Below are 16,588 nucleotides of genomic sequence, written 5' to 3' on the forward strand. Positions count from 1 at the left end.
AAAATAGCAGAGCACTTCTGATATAGTAAAGTATTATCCCATGAAACTTGTTTCATATATATGTATATATATACTTGGTTAAACTATAAAATGCTTTTGTTACTATGAATCACAGTGGTTTTTTTTAAGTTTAAAAAATACTGCTAGTTATTCCTATGCCAATATTACTCCATTTTAATTACTTCACAGTAATAACATTTATAGTATTCTAATGTCTGATATAGCAAGATCCTTCCTTCCCCATCCTTTATTTTTCAAAAAATTTTTGAACTTTGAGTCAGTTTATCAACTGAAAAATTATTTTGATATTCTGATTAGGATTACATTGAATCTAGAATTTTTAAATGTAACTGGCATCTTTGACTGAATCTTCCTACTAAGAAATATGGGATGCATTTCCTTTTATTCAGATCATGTCATTAAATAGTTTCATAATGTATTCATATATATCTTATATGTTTGTTAGATACTTTACTAAATATTTTATACCTATGGTTGAGATATGAATGAGACTTTTTAGAGATAATTTCTAACTGCAAATAAAAAAGGATAATACTGATTTTTAAAATTTTTTTAAATATATTTTATTGATTTTTTTTAGAGAGAGAGTAAGAGAGAGATAGAAACATCACTGTGAGAGATACATGGATCGGCTGCCTCCTGCACACCCTCCACTGGGGATGGAGCCCACAATACAAGCATGTGCCCTGACTGGGAATTGAACCGGGACCTCTCAGTCTATGGGACAATGCTCAATTCCACTGACCCACATCAGCTGGGCTGATTTTTTTAAATGCTATTCTTATAACAAGCCATCTTGTTTAAGTCTGTTATTAGTACTAGTTGTTTTTCCCCCCCATTTATTGTTATGATTTTCTGGTAGACTATTACAAACATCTAAAAATTATAGTTTTGCCTATCTCCTTTCAGTTTTTATATCTTTTTAAAAATTCACTAGCCTAGAATCTCAGGTTCAATGCTATTTGAGTTTTGGAAAGTTTCTTTTAATTCCTATTATGCTAAGAGTGTTTATCATGAATAGATGTTGGATTTTATAAAATACTTTTGGGCTTCTATCATGAATAGTATATGGATTTTTCTTCTTTTAATCTATTAAAGTAATATAAATGATTATAGAGTTCCTTTTTGTTAATCCTCACCTGAGAATATTTTTTTGATATTTAGAGAGAGTGGAAGGGAGGAGAGTGAGGGAGGGGGACAGAGGAAGAGAGAGAGAGAGGAGGAGAGAGGGAGGGAGGAGGGAGAGAGGGAGAGTAGAAAGGGAGGGGGGGAGAAAGAGAGAGAAACATGGATATGAGAGAGACACAGTGATTGGCTGCCTCCCACACACGACCCTACTGGGCTGGGGACTAAACCTACAACTCAGGTTATGTGGCCTTGACCAAGAATCGAACCCTCAACCCTTCAGTGCAGGGACTAACACTCTAACCACTGAGCATACCAGCCAGGGCAAGAGTTCCTATTATTGAACCATCCTTGCATCCTTGTGATGCAAACAACTTACTTGGATATGTGAAATGTTATTCTTTTAATAAACTACCAAACTGATTTTTGAAATATTTAACTTGGGGTTTTCATATCTATGTTATAAGTGAACTGATTTATAAAATATATATACATTCCTTGTCCAATTTTAGTATCACGGTTATATTAGAAAGTGCTATATATGCGAGGGTAGTATTATAAAGAAATTTGATCCTTGAAGATTTGGTAAAATTCACCTATAAAATCATCTGGGCCTCATGTCTCTGACTACCTGTTCAATTTTTCCTGTAATTATTGACCAGTTCAGGTTTTCTACCTTTTCATGAGTCAAATAAAATCATCTACCTCACCAATCTTTTAGTTTTTTTTGTTATATTGTACATATATTTGTATATTATTCTCATCTATCCTCTTAATAATGTCCCTTTCCTCATTCCTTTTGTCCTGTAAATTGCATATTTTCTTTTCTCCTTAATCAAATTCACCAATGGTTTGTGTACTTTCTTGGTCTTTTAAAAAAAAAAACAGATTTTGGTTTTACTGTTTAGGTTTGTTTCCTGGTTACGTTCCTTTTCATTTACAATAGTCCTCCCTTATCTGTAGTTTCCCTTTTCACGGTTTCAGTTACCCACTGTAAATATTAAATGGAAAATTCCAGAAATAACAATCCTAAATTCAACACTGCACACCATTCTAAGCAGTGTAATGAAATCTCACTGTTCTGCATCCACCCCTTTTTCCAGCATATCCACACTGGATATACAACCCACCCATCCCAGCCATTCACCATGTAGTAGCCATCTTGGTTATCAGATCTACTGTCTCAGTATCACAATGCTTATGTTCAAGTAATGCTTATTTTATTTAATATTAGCCCCAAAGCTATAGACATAACTTTTATTACAGAATATTGTTACAATTAGTCTATTTTATTAGTTACAAATCTCTTACTGTGTCTAATTTATAAAATAAATTTTATCAGAGGTTATGTATGTATAGGAAAAACATATATATATATATGGTTTGTTTCTATTTCTGATTCAAAGTGTTCACTGGGGGTCTCGGAACTTATCCCCTGTGGATAAGGGGGAGGGTGTACTGCATAGAGACAAAAGTAGAGATCAATTTTTTCTTTCTACTTTGGGTTTGATATTATTATTATTATTTTGGTTGTTCATTTGGCTCATTTATTTCCTATTTTTCCAATAAATGATCTTCTCATTACTTCTTTGCCCTATCCCACAAAAACTTCTGTCTGATGGTGGGTGGATATTTATGATCCTGGAGTTGATCTGTATTACCTCTAATTTCCCAGTGTATGTACAAAACTTTGTTGCCCTTCTTCCAGATCACTCAATTTGTCTTTAATCATAATCATATCCATTCAGTTCTTAAACCAACCTATTTAATCTTTTAAGTTCAATGACTATATTTTAAACTTCCATGCGGGTTGTTGTTTAATTGATCTTTTTTCATAGCAGGCTACTTTTAATATTTACTATCTCAAATCTCTTAGAAAGAGACCAGCTTCTAATATTCCCCAAAATCAGCTTATTCTAGGTCTTTTCTTTCATCCTGCTTTCTTTCTTCAGGGGTCTGATGATCTTTTGATCTTCATTCATATTTAAGAATAAAAGACTGCATCAATCAACAAGGGCAACTAATGCATGCTTCCTCTCTAGTATCAGGACTCTCCTTGGAGAAGGTCAAATACAAGCTGTATGTAAGAGTCTAGGAGGTGTCCAGTGATGGGCTTTGCTTAAGGGTATATGAGTAGGGAGCAAATGGGAAGGCAGGTTGAAAAAACAAAAATACACAAACCAAAATGAAGTCTTTCCTCAAGTGGCAAAGGACTTTAGTAGATACTGCCCACTATTTCCCCAGAACTTTTTTTGTTGGGGGAGGGGGGTGCCTATGGTGACCTTGAACTCCACTCTGCTGCTCTCTCAGATTGCTAAACCCACAGGAGGAATGCTTCTGCGACAGATGTTCACTTTCTTGAAAGCATAGATCTTAGTTCTTAGCCAAGGGGTCATTGTTGTGAGTAGAATACTTTAATTTCCTGAATTTTGCTCCAGGGCCCCTTCCTGTTGGTAGTTGTTAGTCACTGCAAGCTCTGCTTTTAATTCTGTTTTCTTTTGCACCTGTGTTTTGGTTTATGCTTTTTTCTTTTTGTTTTGTTTTCATTTTGTCAATTTAATCCCATCTGTTTTCAGTTTTCCTGAAATTTTTCCTAACTTTTGGTCTACTGAAGATAGGCACCTTTTCTAGTTTTCTAACAGTATTACAAAATTTTTAATGTTTATATTTTGTTATTTTTAAAGGATTTTTGGTAAAAGGGAAGCTGGAAGCACTTATTTGGATTGCTATTTTACCCAAAAAATACAGTTTGTCCTTCTGAATTCTAAATGAAATATTCCTTTGTAACTTAAACTGTTTTATTCAAAGTACCCTAAACTAGTAGTTTGCTAAGAAAATGAAATTTTATTCTTCTCATCCCTTGCTTACTGGTGAACAGAACAGATTTCTCTCTTGTCTAGTTTATTTAAAAAGTGACTCAAGTCCAGTTAAACAAGATAAGTTCCATGAAAAAAGTGACATGCAGTCAATATTTTTCAGAAAGAGAAAAAGCACATATATGTAAAGTTTGATGAAAAAGGTAGTTCCAGAGAAAGAAATAGTAATTTCTCCAGGTTTCAAATACGAAGATTGATTCATTTCATTTAAAGCAGTGGTTCTCAACCTGTGAGTCATGACGCCTTTGGAGGTCAAACAACCCTTTCAGAGGGGTCGCCTAAGACATAACAGTAGCAAAATTACAGTTATGAAGTAGCAATGAAAATAATTTTATGGTTGGGGGTCACCATAACATGAGGAACTGTATTAAAGAGTCATAGCATTTGGAAGGTTGAGAACCACTGAAAAGGAATCAAGAGTGTGATCCAATAAAAAGACAATTACAATAAATCCAAAGCCACTAAGGATGTAACAGTCTAATTTTTCAAAGTACATTCAATTTCTCTTCTCTACAAGTGTAAACCCCAAATGTTTGCTTGTACAAATTATACCCACATCAAATGCCAAGTCAACAAGTACCTTCATGAGCATGTAACATAAATCTTTAAGAAAGCAAAAAGGAAGATAAAGAAAAGATGCAGCCTTTGTGTTTCATCAGAAAATCTGAATGGGAAAAAAATATATACATATGCAAATTAATTTCTACATTAAGACAGTGATAGATATTAAAAGATGGTTTAATGCTAAATATTACCTTTTTCAGCTCTTAAAGAATTGCTGGCCCAGCTGGTGTGGCTAAGTGAGCATTGACCCATGCACCAAGAGGTTAGATTCCTGATCAGGGCACATGCCCAGGTTGTGGGCCCAATCCCCAGTGGGGCGAATGCAGGAGGCAGCCAATTGATGTTCTCTCTCATCGATGTTTCTATCTCTCTCCCCTTCTCCCTTCCTGTCTCTCTCTAAAATCAATTAAATAAATAAATAAAAAGAATTGCTGTAATTCACAGCTATAGTGGGGGAGGGGAAAGAAGCTGATGTAGGCTGCTGTTAAAAAAATCTGTTTTCTTTTTTGTTTTATTACAAGTTTGCATTAATAGAAGTATTGAGACTATACCAGGAAGCACGCACTCTTAGATAATACTTATATCTCCGGTCTTGGTAAGGGAACTGCTTGGCTCACATGAAAATTTGAAAATGTAGACATTTTACATGAATTCCAGGTTGCAATTTGTTTGAACAGAGTATTTAACAAGTCCAGCTCCACATTCCCATGTAAAAGCAGTCAGCTGGACCAGTGACAGGGTACAGATTTGCTTTGAAGATACTGCGCGTTCAATAAGGCAATTTATCTTTTAGCTGGTGGAGGGCCTTGCGTTCAATTTGTAAAAGATGCAACATCTGTGAAGTACACTAGAGATGAGCAAGAAAGCGAGGCACACCTGTAGATGGTAACAACTGGCTCTGTCAGGAGAAAAAAAAACAAAAAAACCCTGATCTGTAGCTTTTGCCATGTTATAAATATGCCCACAATAACTGATTTCAAGCTCCCAACATGAAGTCCAGCGTTGGGAAGAGACCCACAGTGTCAGCTCTCATGAACCAGCTCTGACACAACAGTGGCCAGGGCCAGGTGGTGGCTACCCCTTGTAAAGTGGTAGAGGCCTTCTGTTCTCCAGAGTTCCCACTGCTCTCCACAGTCCTACACTTGGTGCTTCATGCACTTGTCACCAGTCTGCCCTACCCCTTCACTCCCGTGAACTCTTCGACAAAATCAAAGTTGGTCGTGGTCCTAGGTACATGATACTAAATTTGATTACATAAAAAAATCATTGTTTAGGTCTGAAAGTACCACCTTACAGGAGGGACACTGATGAGCCAGGTGGGTGGACAGCAACTTCACATGAGTTTAGAAGACATATTCAAAAAAGAACGGTTGCTGGTGCCCTGGCCGGTTTTGCTCAGTGGTTAGAGCATCTGCTCGTGGACCAAAGGGTCTCAGGTTCAATTCCCGGTCAAGGGCATGTACCTGAGTTGCAGGTCGTGGCCCTGGTCAGGGTTGTGTGGGAGGCAGCCAATCGATGTCTCTCTCTCTCACATAGATGCTTCTCTCTAAATATACTCAGGTGAGAATTAACAAAAACAACAAAAAAACATTAAAGCCCAGCCAGTGTAGCTCAGTGGACTGAACGTCATCCCAGGGACTGAGAAGTCCTGGTTCGATTCCCCATTAGGTCATGTGCCAAGGTTGTGAGTTTGGTCCCCAGTGGGGGGTGAGCAGGAGGCAGCCAATTGATGTTTCTCTCTCACATATGTTTCGCTCTCTCCCTTCCTCTCTCTCTAAAAAAAAATCAATAAAAACATATTTTTAAAAAATAAAACATTAAAAAAAAAAAGAATGTTTGCTAGTATGGGAGCTATCTGGACTGATTAGGGTAGTGATTCTTTTTTTTTTATCCTCACCCGAGGATATTTTTCCATTTTTTTTTGTACAGATAGAGTGGGAGGGAGAGAGAGGAAGAGAGAGAGAGTGAGAGAAACATCGACGTGAAGGGACACATCGAGTGGCTGCCACCCGCACGACCAACCAGGGCCGGGGACAAACTGCAACTGAAGTACGTGCCCTTAGCGGGAACCGAACCCGGGTCTCTCGGGACCGCAGGCCGACGCTCTAACCGCTGAGCCAAACCGGCCAGGGCAGGGCAGTGATTCTTAAGGTACAGAGGAGAAGAGAGAATAGAGAGTAACATGCTGGAAGGCAAAAGGCCATCCACAAAGATATGCATCAAATGAAAACAAGGAAGTACTTCATCCAAGGATTCTCGATTCTGATATTTAAACTGAATTGCAAAGAACATTAAAATATCTCATAACATTTTATGTGTATTAAAGGAAAGCATGCATTTCGAAAGATGGAGTAATATTCCTTAAAAGGAAGCATAATAAGCCCCGGGCGGTTTTCTCAGTGGTTAGGGCATGGACCCTCAGACCAAAGAGTTGCTGGTTAGATTCCGGTCAGGAGCACATACTTCAGTTGCTGGTTGTGGTTCGTCCTGGCCTTGGTCAGGGTCATGTAGGAGACAACCAGTTGATGTGTCCCTCTCACGTTGATGCTTCTCTCTCTCTCTCCCTGTTTCTTTCCCTCTCTCTCTCTCTCTCCCTTCCTCCCACTCTATCTGAAGATAAACAGACTATCCTTGGGTGAGGGTTAAAAAGAAAACATAATAAATAATACTAAAGTGTCTAAAGAGCTATTTGGTGGAAGAATCTATTTTCAACATCCATTATGCTAATTAACAAGCTATTGTTTTCACCAGTGGAGATCCATTGCTAACATTTATTATGCTAATTTGATCTGATATAAAACTATAAAAATAGCACAGACATTTGTATAGTGGCTGTCTCTGGAGGGTAACCTTCTTATTAAATGCCAGGTGCCTACCCTGAGATGCAAACTTTAATTAAAGCAGCAGACCACACTTATAGAGTGTCTTAAATAAGCATATAATACGATCCCACCACCTGATGTTTTGTTTTATGAAGCTTTTTTAAAGGAAAATAGACTTCTTGGCCCGTGTTGCTCAGTGTTTAGAGTGTTGGCCCATGCACCAAAGGTTTGCAGGTTTGCTTTCCAGTAAGGACAGGTACCTGAATTGCAGGTTCGATTCCAGTCCTGATCGGCACGTGCAGGAAGCAACCATTAGCTGTGTCTCTCTCACATCGATGTTTCTCTCTCCCCCCCCACCTCCCTTCTTCCCTCCCACTCTCTCAAAAACTATCAATGGAAAAAAATATCCTTGGGTGAGGATTAACCCAAAAATAGGAAGAAAGAAAAATCAACTACTGAGAGATTATTTTCAACGTCATTGTTCACAGAGGGAAATAAATGAAAACATATTATCAGTGACTCCAACCTTTAGAAAGGCAGTACATTCAGTCCTTATTTTGAAAATCAAAAGGAGGCCTGGAAACATGGAGTCAGAGAAGGTAACTCCCCAAGACCTTCTGATTTTCTACCTTGAAGGACTGAGCATAGCATAAGATTGTACATGAGGGCACTGGAGGTGGGGGTAACTGCAAACTTTTATTTTTTATTTTTAACATTTTAACCTTGAATTAGGCATTCAACTTCTTTTTTTTTTTTTTTTTTTTTTTATCCTCACCTGAGGACATTTTTCCATTTTTTGTTCAGATAGAGTGGGAGGGGGAGAGAGTAAGAGAGAGAGAGAAACATCGAAGTGAAAGGGACACATCAAGTGGCTGCCACCCGCACGACCAATCAGGGCCGGTGACAAACTGCAACCGTGAGGTACACGCCCTTAGCAAGAACCAAACCTGGGCCTCTCTGGACCGCAGGCTGACGCTCTAACCGCTGAGCCAAACCAGCCAGGGCAGGCGTTCAACTTCTTCAAGCTTCATTTTTTTTGTTAATATTCACCCAAGGATATTTCTCCATTGATTTCTAGATAGAGTGGAGGGAGGGAGCGAGAGAGAAACATCGATGTGAGAGACACATAGGACTGGCTGCCTCCAACAAGACCCCTATCAGGGCCGGAGATTGAATCTGCAACCCAAGTACATGCCCTTGACCAGAACTGAACCCAAGACCCTTCAGACCACAGGCCAAAACTCTTACCACTGAATCAAACTAGCCAGGGCCAAGTTTAATTTTTTCTGATAATTTTCACTCAGCCTACTGCAAAGATTTTTGTTATAATCACCAGATAAATGTTTTGCAAACTATGAAGAATTATCAAATGGAATACAGCATCCCTTCAAATTTGTACATTATTAGTAGTAATAGTGATAATTATACTGAGTCATTTTTGCTAGTGCTAAATAAATTATTCCTTAGAGATGAGTCTTATACTCTAGTGGTTACCTTATTACCAACAGATTTTTTTTTTTTTTTTTTTGGTTAATCCTCACTAGAGGACATTTTTCCATTGATTTTTAGAGAGTAGGAGGGAGGGAGGAAGGGAGCAAGTGAGAGAAACATCAATGTGAGAGAGACACATCGATTGGTTGCCTCTCGCACAACCCTGACCAGGGCCAGGGATAGAAACTGGAACCCAGGTATATGCCCTTGACCACAGTCGAACCCATGACCCTTCAGTCCTCGGGGCCAATGCTCTAACCACTGAGCCAAACCAGCCAGGGTTCAACAGATACTTATTAAATGCTGATCATATGTGCCAAATGGTACATGCTTGGAATAAAAGCAATATGGAACAGGATCCTTGCCTTGAACACATCAAGAGTCTAACATAGATTCACAAAATCTTAGGTCATCAAATCCAGCCACCCACCTAATTCCCTCTACAATGCCTTTAGACAGTGGTCATCCTGTCTCTACTTGAATACTTTGGCAATGAGGGATCCATTACTTTGTGGAGCAGCCCGTCATCAGAGCCAAGATCCTCTCCTTAACTGAGGTACTTACTGGAAACAAAAGCTCAATTTAAAGAGAAAGTCTATGGCAGTGTGTGTGAACCATCAACATCAGTGGGAGGCAGAGTCATGGCAGTTCCTGAATGTGGAATACTGCCCATCCTAAACATTTGGCTGGTTATAGATAGCTACTTAATGCTTTGAAATGCTATTTCACTGACTGGGAAACCTTTTCCAAATGAAAACCTCTTTGCTGACTTATTAGTAGAAGTAGTATATACAGTTTTATTTTCTTTTGTTTGCATTTTAAATCAAGTCAAGCCTTCAATGCCCTCTATCTGAAAAGGCATACATTAGAGAAATGAAGAGCACAGACTTCAGAGTCATGGTATCCTTAAGCAAATTATTTAAGCTCTGCAAGCCTTAGTTTCCTTATCTATAAAAGGGAACTAATGACAATACCTACTGAATAGGACCACTGTGAGAACTAAATGAGATAATAGGTAATCCTTAAACTGAGACTCACAGACAAATAAATACTCAGGGATCTGTGAGGAATTTTTACTTTGTGCTGTTATTTCTATCAGAATCTTTTTTATAATCTGTCATAAGTGTATTCTGAATCACAGACCTAGTATATAACCAAGCATTGGCACATGGTCTCGGTGACTGTGTTTGCATTTTTCTTCTGGTCTAATGAGAAAAGGACAGAAACAATCCCAACATGAAATTGAGGCATCTACACTAAGAGAAAACCAGCTTATGTCACCATAATCTGTACAATATAAGAGTTCACAAGACAAAAGTGGTGGGGAAATTGTGTCAAAGGACACCTGGCAGTACAGGTATGATGACATTAAAGAATCAATCATGGCCCGGTGGCAACAGGTACTATATACACTAATGGAATAGGGTGTAGTTGTGCAGATTGTCATCTATTGTATCATGGCTTTTATTGGCTCTATTAAATTATAAATTCAGCCTGGCTGGTGTGGCTTACTGGTTGACCCATGCACCAAGAGGTCGCCGGTTCGATTCCCAGTCAGGGGACATGCCCAGGTTGTGGGCCCAATCCCCAGTCAGGGGCATTTAAGAAGCAGCCACTCGATGTTCTCGCTCATCGATGTTTCTGTCTCTCTCTCCCTTTCTCTTCCTCCCTCTCTAAAAGCAATAAAGAAAAACTATTTAAAAAACTTAAATTATAAATTCATATTCTGGTTATGAAGTTGTTAAAAGAATTATAAGCATAAAGATTTTATGCTCAGTTTTATCCTTCTATATATAAGTAACATTTTAATGAAGATAACCATATTGTGGTTATGAAAGAGAATATTCTCATTTGTAGGAAATACATATTTAAGTATTTAGGAATAAAGAGGCACATCTCCTATTTACTCTCAAATGTTTCAGGAAAAATAACATACACACACGTGTGTGTGTACAGTAAATCCTCACTTAACATCATCAATAGGCTCTACAACTTTAAGTGAAACAACGTATGACAAAACCAATTTTACACAGGTTAATTGATATAAACAAGAGTTAAGTTCCTAAGCATCTCATCTACATTATAACAAAATGATGTTGAACAAAACAAAATTATTTGAGGACTTGCTGTGTGTGTAGAGAGAGAGAGAATATAATAAAGGAAATGAGATATAAACAGCTGGTAAATCAGATTAAAGGATATATGATAGCCAAAGATTACAGCACCTCATAGAAGGATCTAGCCCCTCCTTTTTTTAAAAAAAATAATTTTTCTTTATTAATTTTAGAGAGAGAGGAAGGGAGAGGGAGAGATAGAAACATCAATGAGAGAGAACATCAATTGGCCGCCTCCTGCATGCCCCCACTGGGGATTAGGCCCACAACCTGGGCATGTGCCCTGACAGAGAATCCAACCAGCAACCTCTTGGTGCATGGGTCGATGCTCAACCACTGAGCCACACCAGCTGGGCTAGCCCCTCCTTCTTAAAAATACAGATCCAGAACTCTAGGAATACTATTAAACCAGTGGCTCTAATCTGGGAAAGGGACACAGCATCAGAATCACCTGGGAAGGCATTGTTAGAATACTTACAAACACCCATTCCTCCTCTCTTTGAGAATCGCTGCTCCGGTGGGCAGCTATTGTGGTAGAACTGCATGGTACCCTTCGCTCAGCTATTTAGGATATAAAGGATAAAAACCACAAATGCAGTGACCAAAGCCATCAAATTAGTCTATTCAAGGCCCTGGCCAGTTTGGTTCAGTGGTTAGAGCAACAGCCTGTGGACCAAAGAGTCGTGGGTTCGATTCCAGTCAAGGGCACGTGCCCTGTTGGGTCCCCGTCTGGTTGGGGTAGTGCAGGAGGCAACCAATCTATGTATCTCTCACATCGATGTTTCTCTTTCTTTCTCTCTCCCTCCCTCCCTCCCTCCCTCCAACTCTGTCTGAAAATAAATGGAAAAATATCCTCGAGTGAGAACTTAAAAAAAAAAATTTCGTCTACAAAGGATCCTACTGGTATCCTCTCAATTGGCGTCTAATAGCAGTTTTGATGGAGCCATGGGGGCAGCTAGGAGCACTCCTTAGGGAACAAGAGGGAGCTAAACTGGTTCAACCAAAGGGAAGTGAGCATTTTCTGGAGCACTTACTCTAGAAATCAGGAACAATATAGGCTTAGGCAGAGAGGAACTGACTCTAACGGAGCAGGCATGCATGCTTACAATTGCTGTGCCAAGTCCACTAGTGCTCTTGAAAGAGAACAATATAATGACATCATTCCCGTCCAGTCACCCATAATTCCATCGTGTCTAATAATCTGGCTCACTGGCCCACGTGTTAGTCAAATCTTTCCAGTACACAAAGGGAGGAGCCAGAAATAAGTTTAACCAACAAAGGAGATATAAGCCAAATCATATTTTTTCAACTGCAGGTCCCAAATCATTATTGGATCCCAAAATCAATTTAATGAGTCATGACCCAAGTTTTATTTAAATAAAGTAGAATGCAAGAATAAAACAGGTAAGTCAAACTACACTGTGCAAAGTCAAGGGTAAGCATTGTTTCATGAAGCTTTTATATCAGTTATGTCACCATCTGAGTACAAGGGTCACAATGTAAATGCTTTTTTACTCTGTGCCATGGTCAAAAATGTTTATAAGCCACTACATCAGATGCCAAGAGGAAAAGCAAGAGAGTAAAGAGGAAAAGAGAGAATGAAAGAGAAAAAAAAAATCAGGCCTAGCTCAAAGGAAAGTGCTGGCTAAATCACTATAACCCAGGCACACAGCAACTGATTTACTCTACTGATGCAAAGGCTGATAAAGTCATCGTGACCTTGGAGGAAAGAAATCAAGCTGAGGAAACAGTATGTGAGTGCAACTGGTCATCACGCTACAATTAATTGGCTAGGACATGAAAATATGCCACACACCTGTGCATCAGTCTCCATGATAATAAAAGCCTGCACTCCTAGGAATGCTTTACTCAGAAGGAATATGGTAAGTCATGCTTCAGTCAGTCAGCTTTCAAACATCTTCACCAAATGAGGAGTGAGCAAATTTCTAGCAGACGCCACTGCACCACCCACCCGCAAGAGCTCCCTTCTCTTCCTGTTGCCTCTACATCACTCACACCAACTTCATCCAGCTTTTTCTGACAGTATGCATACTCATTAGACCAGATCAAAAATACTACCCCTTCCACGAAATTCCTCAAAAAGAAGAAAAAAGTCCAAAGATGTCTATAATAATCATTATTAATATATAGGCAACATTTCTTTTATCCTCACCTGAGGACATTTTTCGATATTTTGTTCAGATAGAGTGGGAGGAAGAGAGAGAGAGAGAGAAACATCGACATGAAAGGGACACATCAAGTGGTTGCCACCCACACGACCCAACCAGGGCAGGGAATAAACTGAAACAGAGGTACGTGCCCTTAGTGGGAACTGAAGACGATACAAGAACAAATTTTGTACCAAAAATAACGCAGTTTTTAAACAACACAATAAAATGAAGGATGTTAAAGATGCACCTTCAGAGCATAAGTGTCCTGTCCTCAAATTTTGTCCAACTTTGACTACTAAAAAACAGAGTTGGAACAACAATGAGGTATCACCTCACAGCTGTCAGAATGGCCGCCATCAACAAATCATCAAACAAGTGTTGGCGAGAGTGTGGAGAAAAGGGGACTCTAGTACACTGCTGGTGGGAATGCAGACTAGTGCAGCCACTATGGAAAACACTATGGTGTTACCTCAAAAAATTAAAAATTGAATTGCCATTTGACCTAGTGATCCCACTTCTAGGAATATACCCTAAGAAGCCTGAAACACCAATCAGAAAGAAGATATGTACCCCCATGTTCATAGCAGCACTATTTACAATAGCTAAGATCTGGAAACAGCCCAAGTGTCCATCAGTAGATAAATGGATAAAAAAGTTGTGGTACAGCCCTGGCGGGTTTGGCTCAGCGGTTAGAGCATCGACCTGCGGTCCAGAGAGGCCCGGGTTCGGTTCCCGCTAAGGGCACGTACCTCGGCTGCAGTTTGTCCCCAGCCCTGGTTGGGTCGTGTGGGTGGCAACCACTCGATGTGTCCCTTTCACGTCGATGTCTATCTGTCTGTCTGTCTGTCTGTCTCTCTCTCTCCCTTCCTCCCTCCCACTCTATCTGAACAAAACATTCAAAAAATGTCCTTGGGTGAGGATAAAAAAGAAAAAAAAAAAAAGTAGTGGTACATATACACAATGGAGTACTATGCAGCTGTAAGAAAGATGTCTTATCCTTTGAGACAACATGGAGGGACCTAGAATGTATTATCCTAAGCGAAACAAGCCAAGCAGAAAAGAACAAATACCACATGATCTCACTTATTTGTGGAATATAATGATCATAACAGTCTGAGGAACAAGGTAGTCCCAGAGATGTGGAAGTAGGGTACAGACTGACAACCCTCAGAAGAGTGGGTGGTGGGGGGAGGGAAGAGATAAACCACAGAACTTATATGCATGTACACATAACCGATGGACATGGACAACAAAGCCAGGGACAGGGTGGGGGTGATGGGGAGGAGGGTGTCAATGGGGTAAAAAAGGAGAAACATCTATAACAAAAATAAAATAAAATAAATTTAAAAAAAAACAGAGTTGGAAAAAAGGCAGGGGTCGTCCAGCATTAATGGTCACTGCAAGGAGAGATTCCTCAAGCACAAGGAAAATTGGCAATCTCACACTGTATTTTCATTAAGTACCTTCCAGGATTACCCTGGATGCTGATTAAATCAATGTCTCATGAGCAGTGGAATGATTATTTTAAGTAAATTTATTCCTTCTAGGCCATCCAGATAAGTGACTATTATGTTACTACAAAACCACCATTTCACTATTGACTTTAGCTCTACAGTGTACTATTGAGATATTTCTTTTATTCTCCACTAGTAAACATAATGAAGCCTTAAGGCTATCAGGTATTATATACTCAAGTCCTACGAGGTACTGTTCTCTTCAAAATGCTAAAACAATAACATCTTCAAAAATGCCTAAGTTTTCTATTCTCCAAGAGCAAAAGAAAAGAGTCATTTAGGTCACCTACATGAGTTGGAAAACTGATCTCAAACAGAACATTTTTCTGTTTGGAATCAGACACCCAAATCAGATTACATACACAAGACTTTTTTCAAGTGTTGAGAAGAATGTTAAGTGTAAGAGCAATTTATAACAAAAGCTAAAATAGACTTAATCTATGGCAGAGAAAGCTGAATCGGGCTGAACAAGCCCAAATAGGTCTTAAGAAATGTACCTGAAAGACTGAATTTAACACTCAACGTTACCTATAAATTACATGCGTTTTCACATACTTACATTACTAGGTAACAGAAATACAATGAATGCCTGGTTCTTGAGCTCTGCACTCTTATGAGTGATACACACGGCCCCACAGTCAAAATTTTAAAAGTTTCTCAAAAATGTTGCCTACATGTTAATAATAATGAGTATAGACATCTTTGGACATTTTTCTTCTTTTTTAGATGTAAAAAAAAAAGATCCCAAAAAGTTGAAACCATTACAAAGAGGTTCCAGTATTATGCCAGCCCATTCCTGAACCAATTGGAATCACTGGAGTCCAAAGAAGAATATTCCAGAATAAAGTCTACTCTAGAGTCATTCTAGCCTAATATATGTATATAGTTGTCCCTCAGGGGATTGGTTTCAGGATTCCCATGGATACCAAACTTTGAGGATGTTTCAAGTCTCTTAAGTAAAATGTAGTATATTTGCAAGTGACCTCCGCACATCCTCCCATATACTTTAAATTAGCTCTAGATTACTTAATGCTATGTAAATAGTTGTTATAGTTGCATTGTTTAGAAAATAATGACAAGGGAGAAAAAATCCCGTAGATACACAGAGCCGATTATATATCCTTACTCTACAAAACACTAATGGCTGTGTTCACTACAGGAGGAAAGTAAGAATTCCTCTCTCCTTTGGCAGCACCATTCTGTTTCTATGGAAACAGCTCCCCAAAACGGGGGGCTCTAAGGAGGTCCTGCATCTACGTCACCAAGCATACCCAGTCTCCCCTTCCACACATTTTACAGCTGTAAGAGTCTACACACAGTAAGTTCATACAGTCTATGAAGGCAGGGACTGCCCGTGTCCATCCATATATGCCCCCTACACATAAGCATTCAATCGTTGTTCATTGAACTGGAAACTACACAGGCCTCCAACCTGAACAGAGTAATCCTGAGGCTGGGCTCCAGGAGAGCATCTGAGAGGGTAGCAGAAAAAGAGAAGAAACTTACTCTCTACACTCAGGTACAAAGGGCTGCCCTGAGGTCATTCCTTCTATTTTTCACTTGTACAAACAGCATTTTCTTTTAATGATCCTAACTAAACATGGGCATTATAAAACAGAAATTCAAAATACGATCTTACATTAAAACTTCTAAATTAACTATAGTAATGTTTTACAAAGTTTGTAACTAGTGACTCAAATCCATAACAGTTATTGCAGTCTTAGAGGCATAAAGGAGTTTTTTGTTGTTTAGATAAAAGCCTACAACCTGAGCTGCCTCTCCCTAGCTCAGTGTGCTTGGAAATGACACTTAACATCCCACAGCTTCAGTTTCCTTAGGAGGGAATAATTATACCTCACCATTGGGTAGTTGTAGCCTCCCAACATTCAA

General features: G+C 39.0%; 1 protein-coding gene across 1 annotated transcript in view; it reads right to left on the bottom strand.

Moving 5' to 3' along the window:
• Positions 1-16,588, bottom strand: part of VGLL4 (vestigial like family member 4) — a 157,451-nt gene that overhangs the window by 126,228 nt on the left and 14,635 nt on the right. The window lies entirely within an intron of this gene.

Source organism: Molossus molossus, unplaced genomic scaffold (genome assembly GCF_014108415.1).
Source record: "Molossus molossus isolate mMolMol1 unplaced genomic scaffold, mMolMol1.p scaffold_m16_p_18, whole genome shotgun sequence".
In the NCBI taxonomy this organism is placed as follows: domain Eukaryota; kingdom Metazoa; phylum Chordata; class Mammalia; order Chiroptera; family Molossidae; genus Molossus; species Molossus molossus.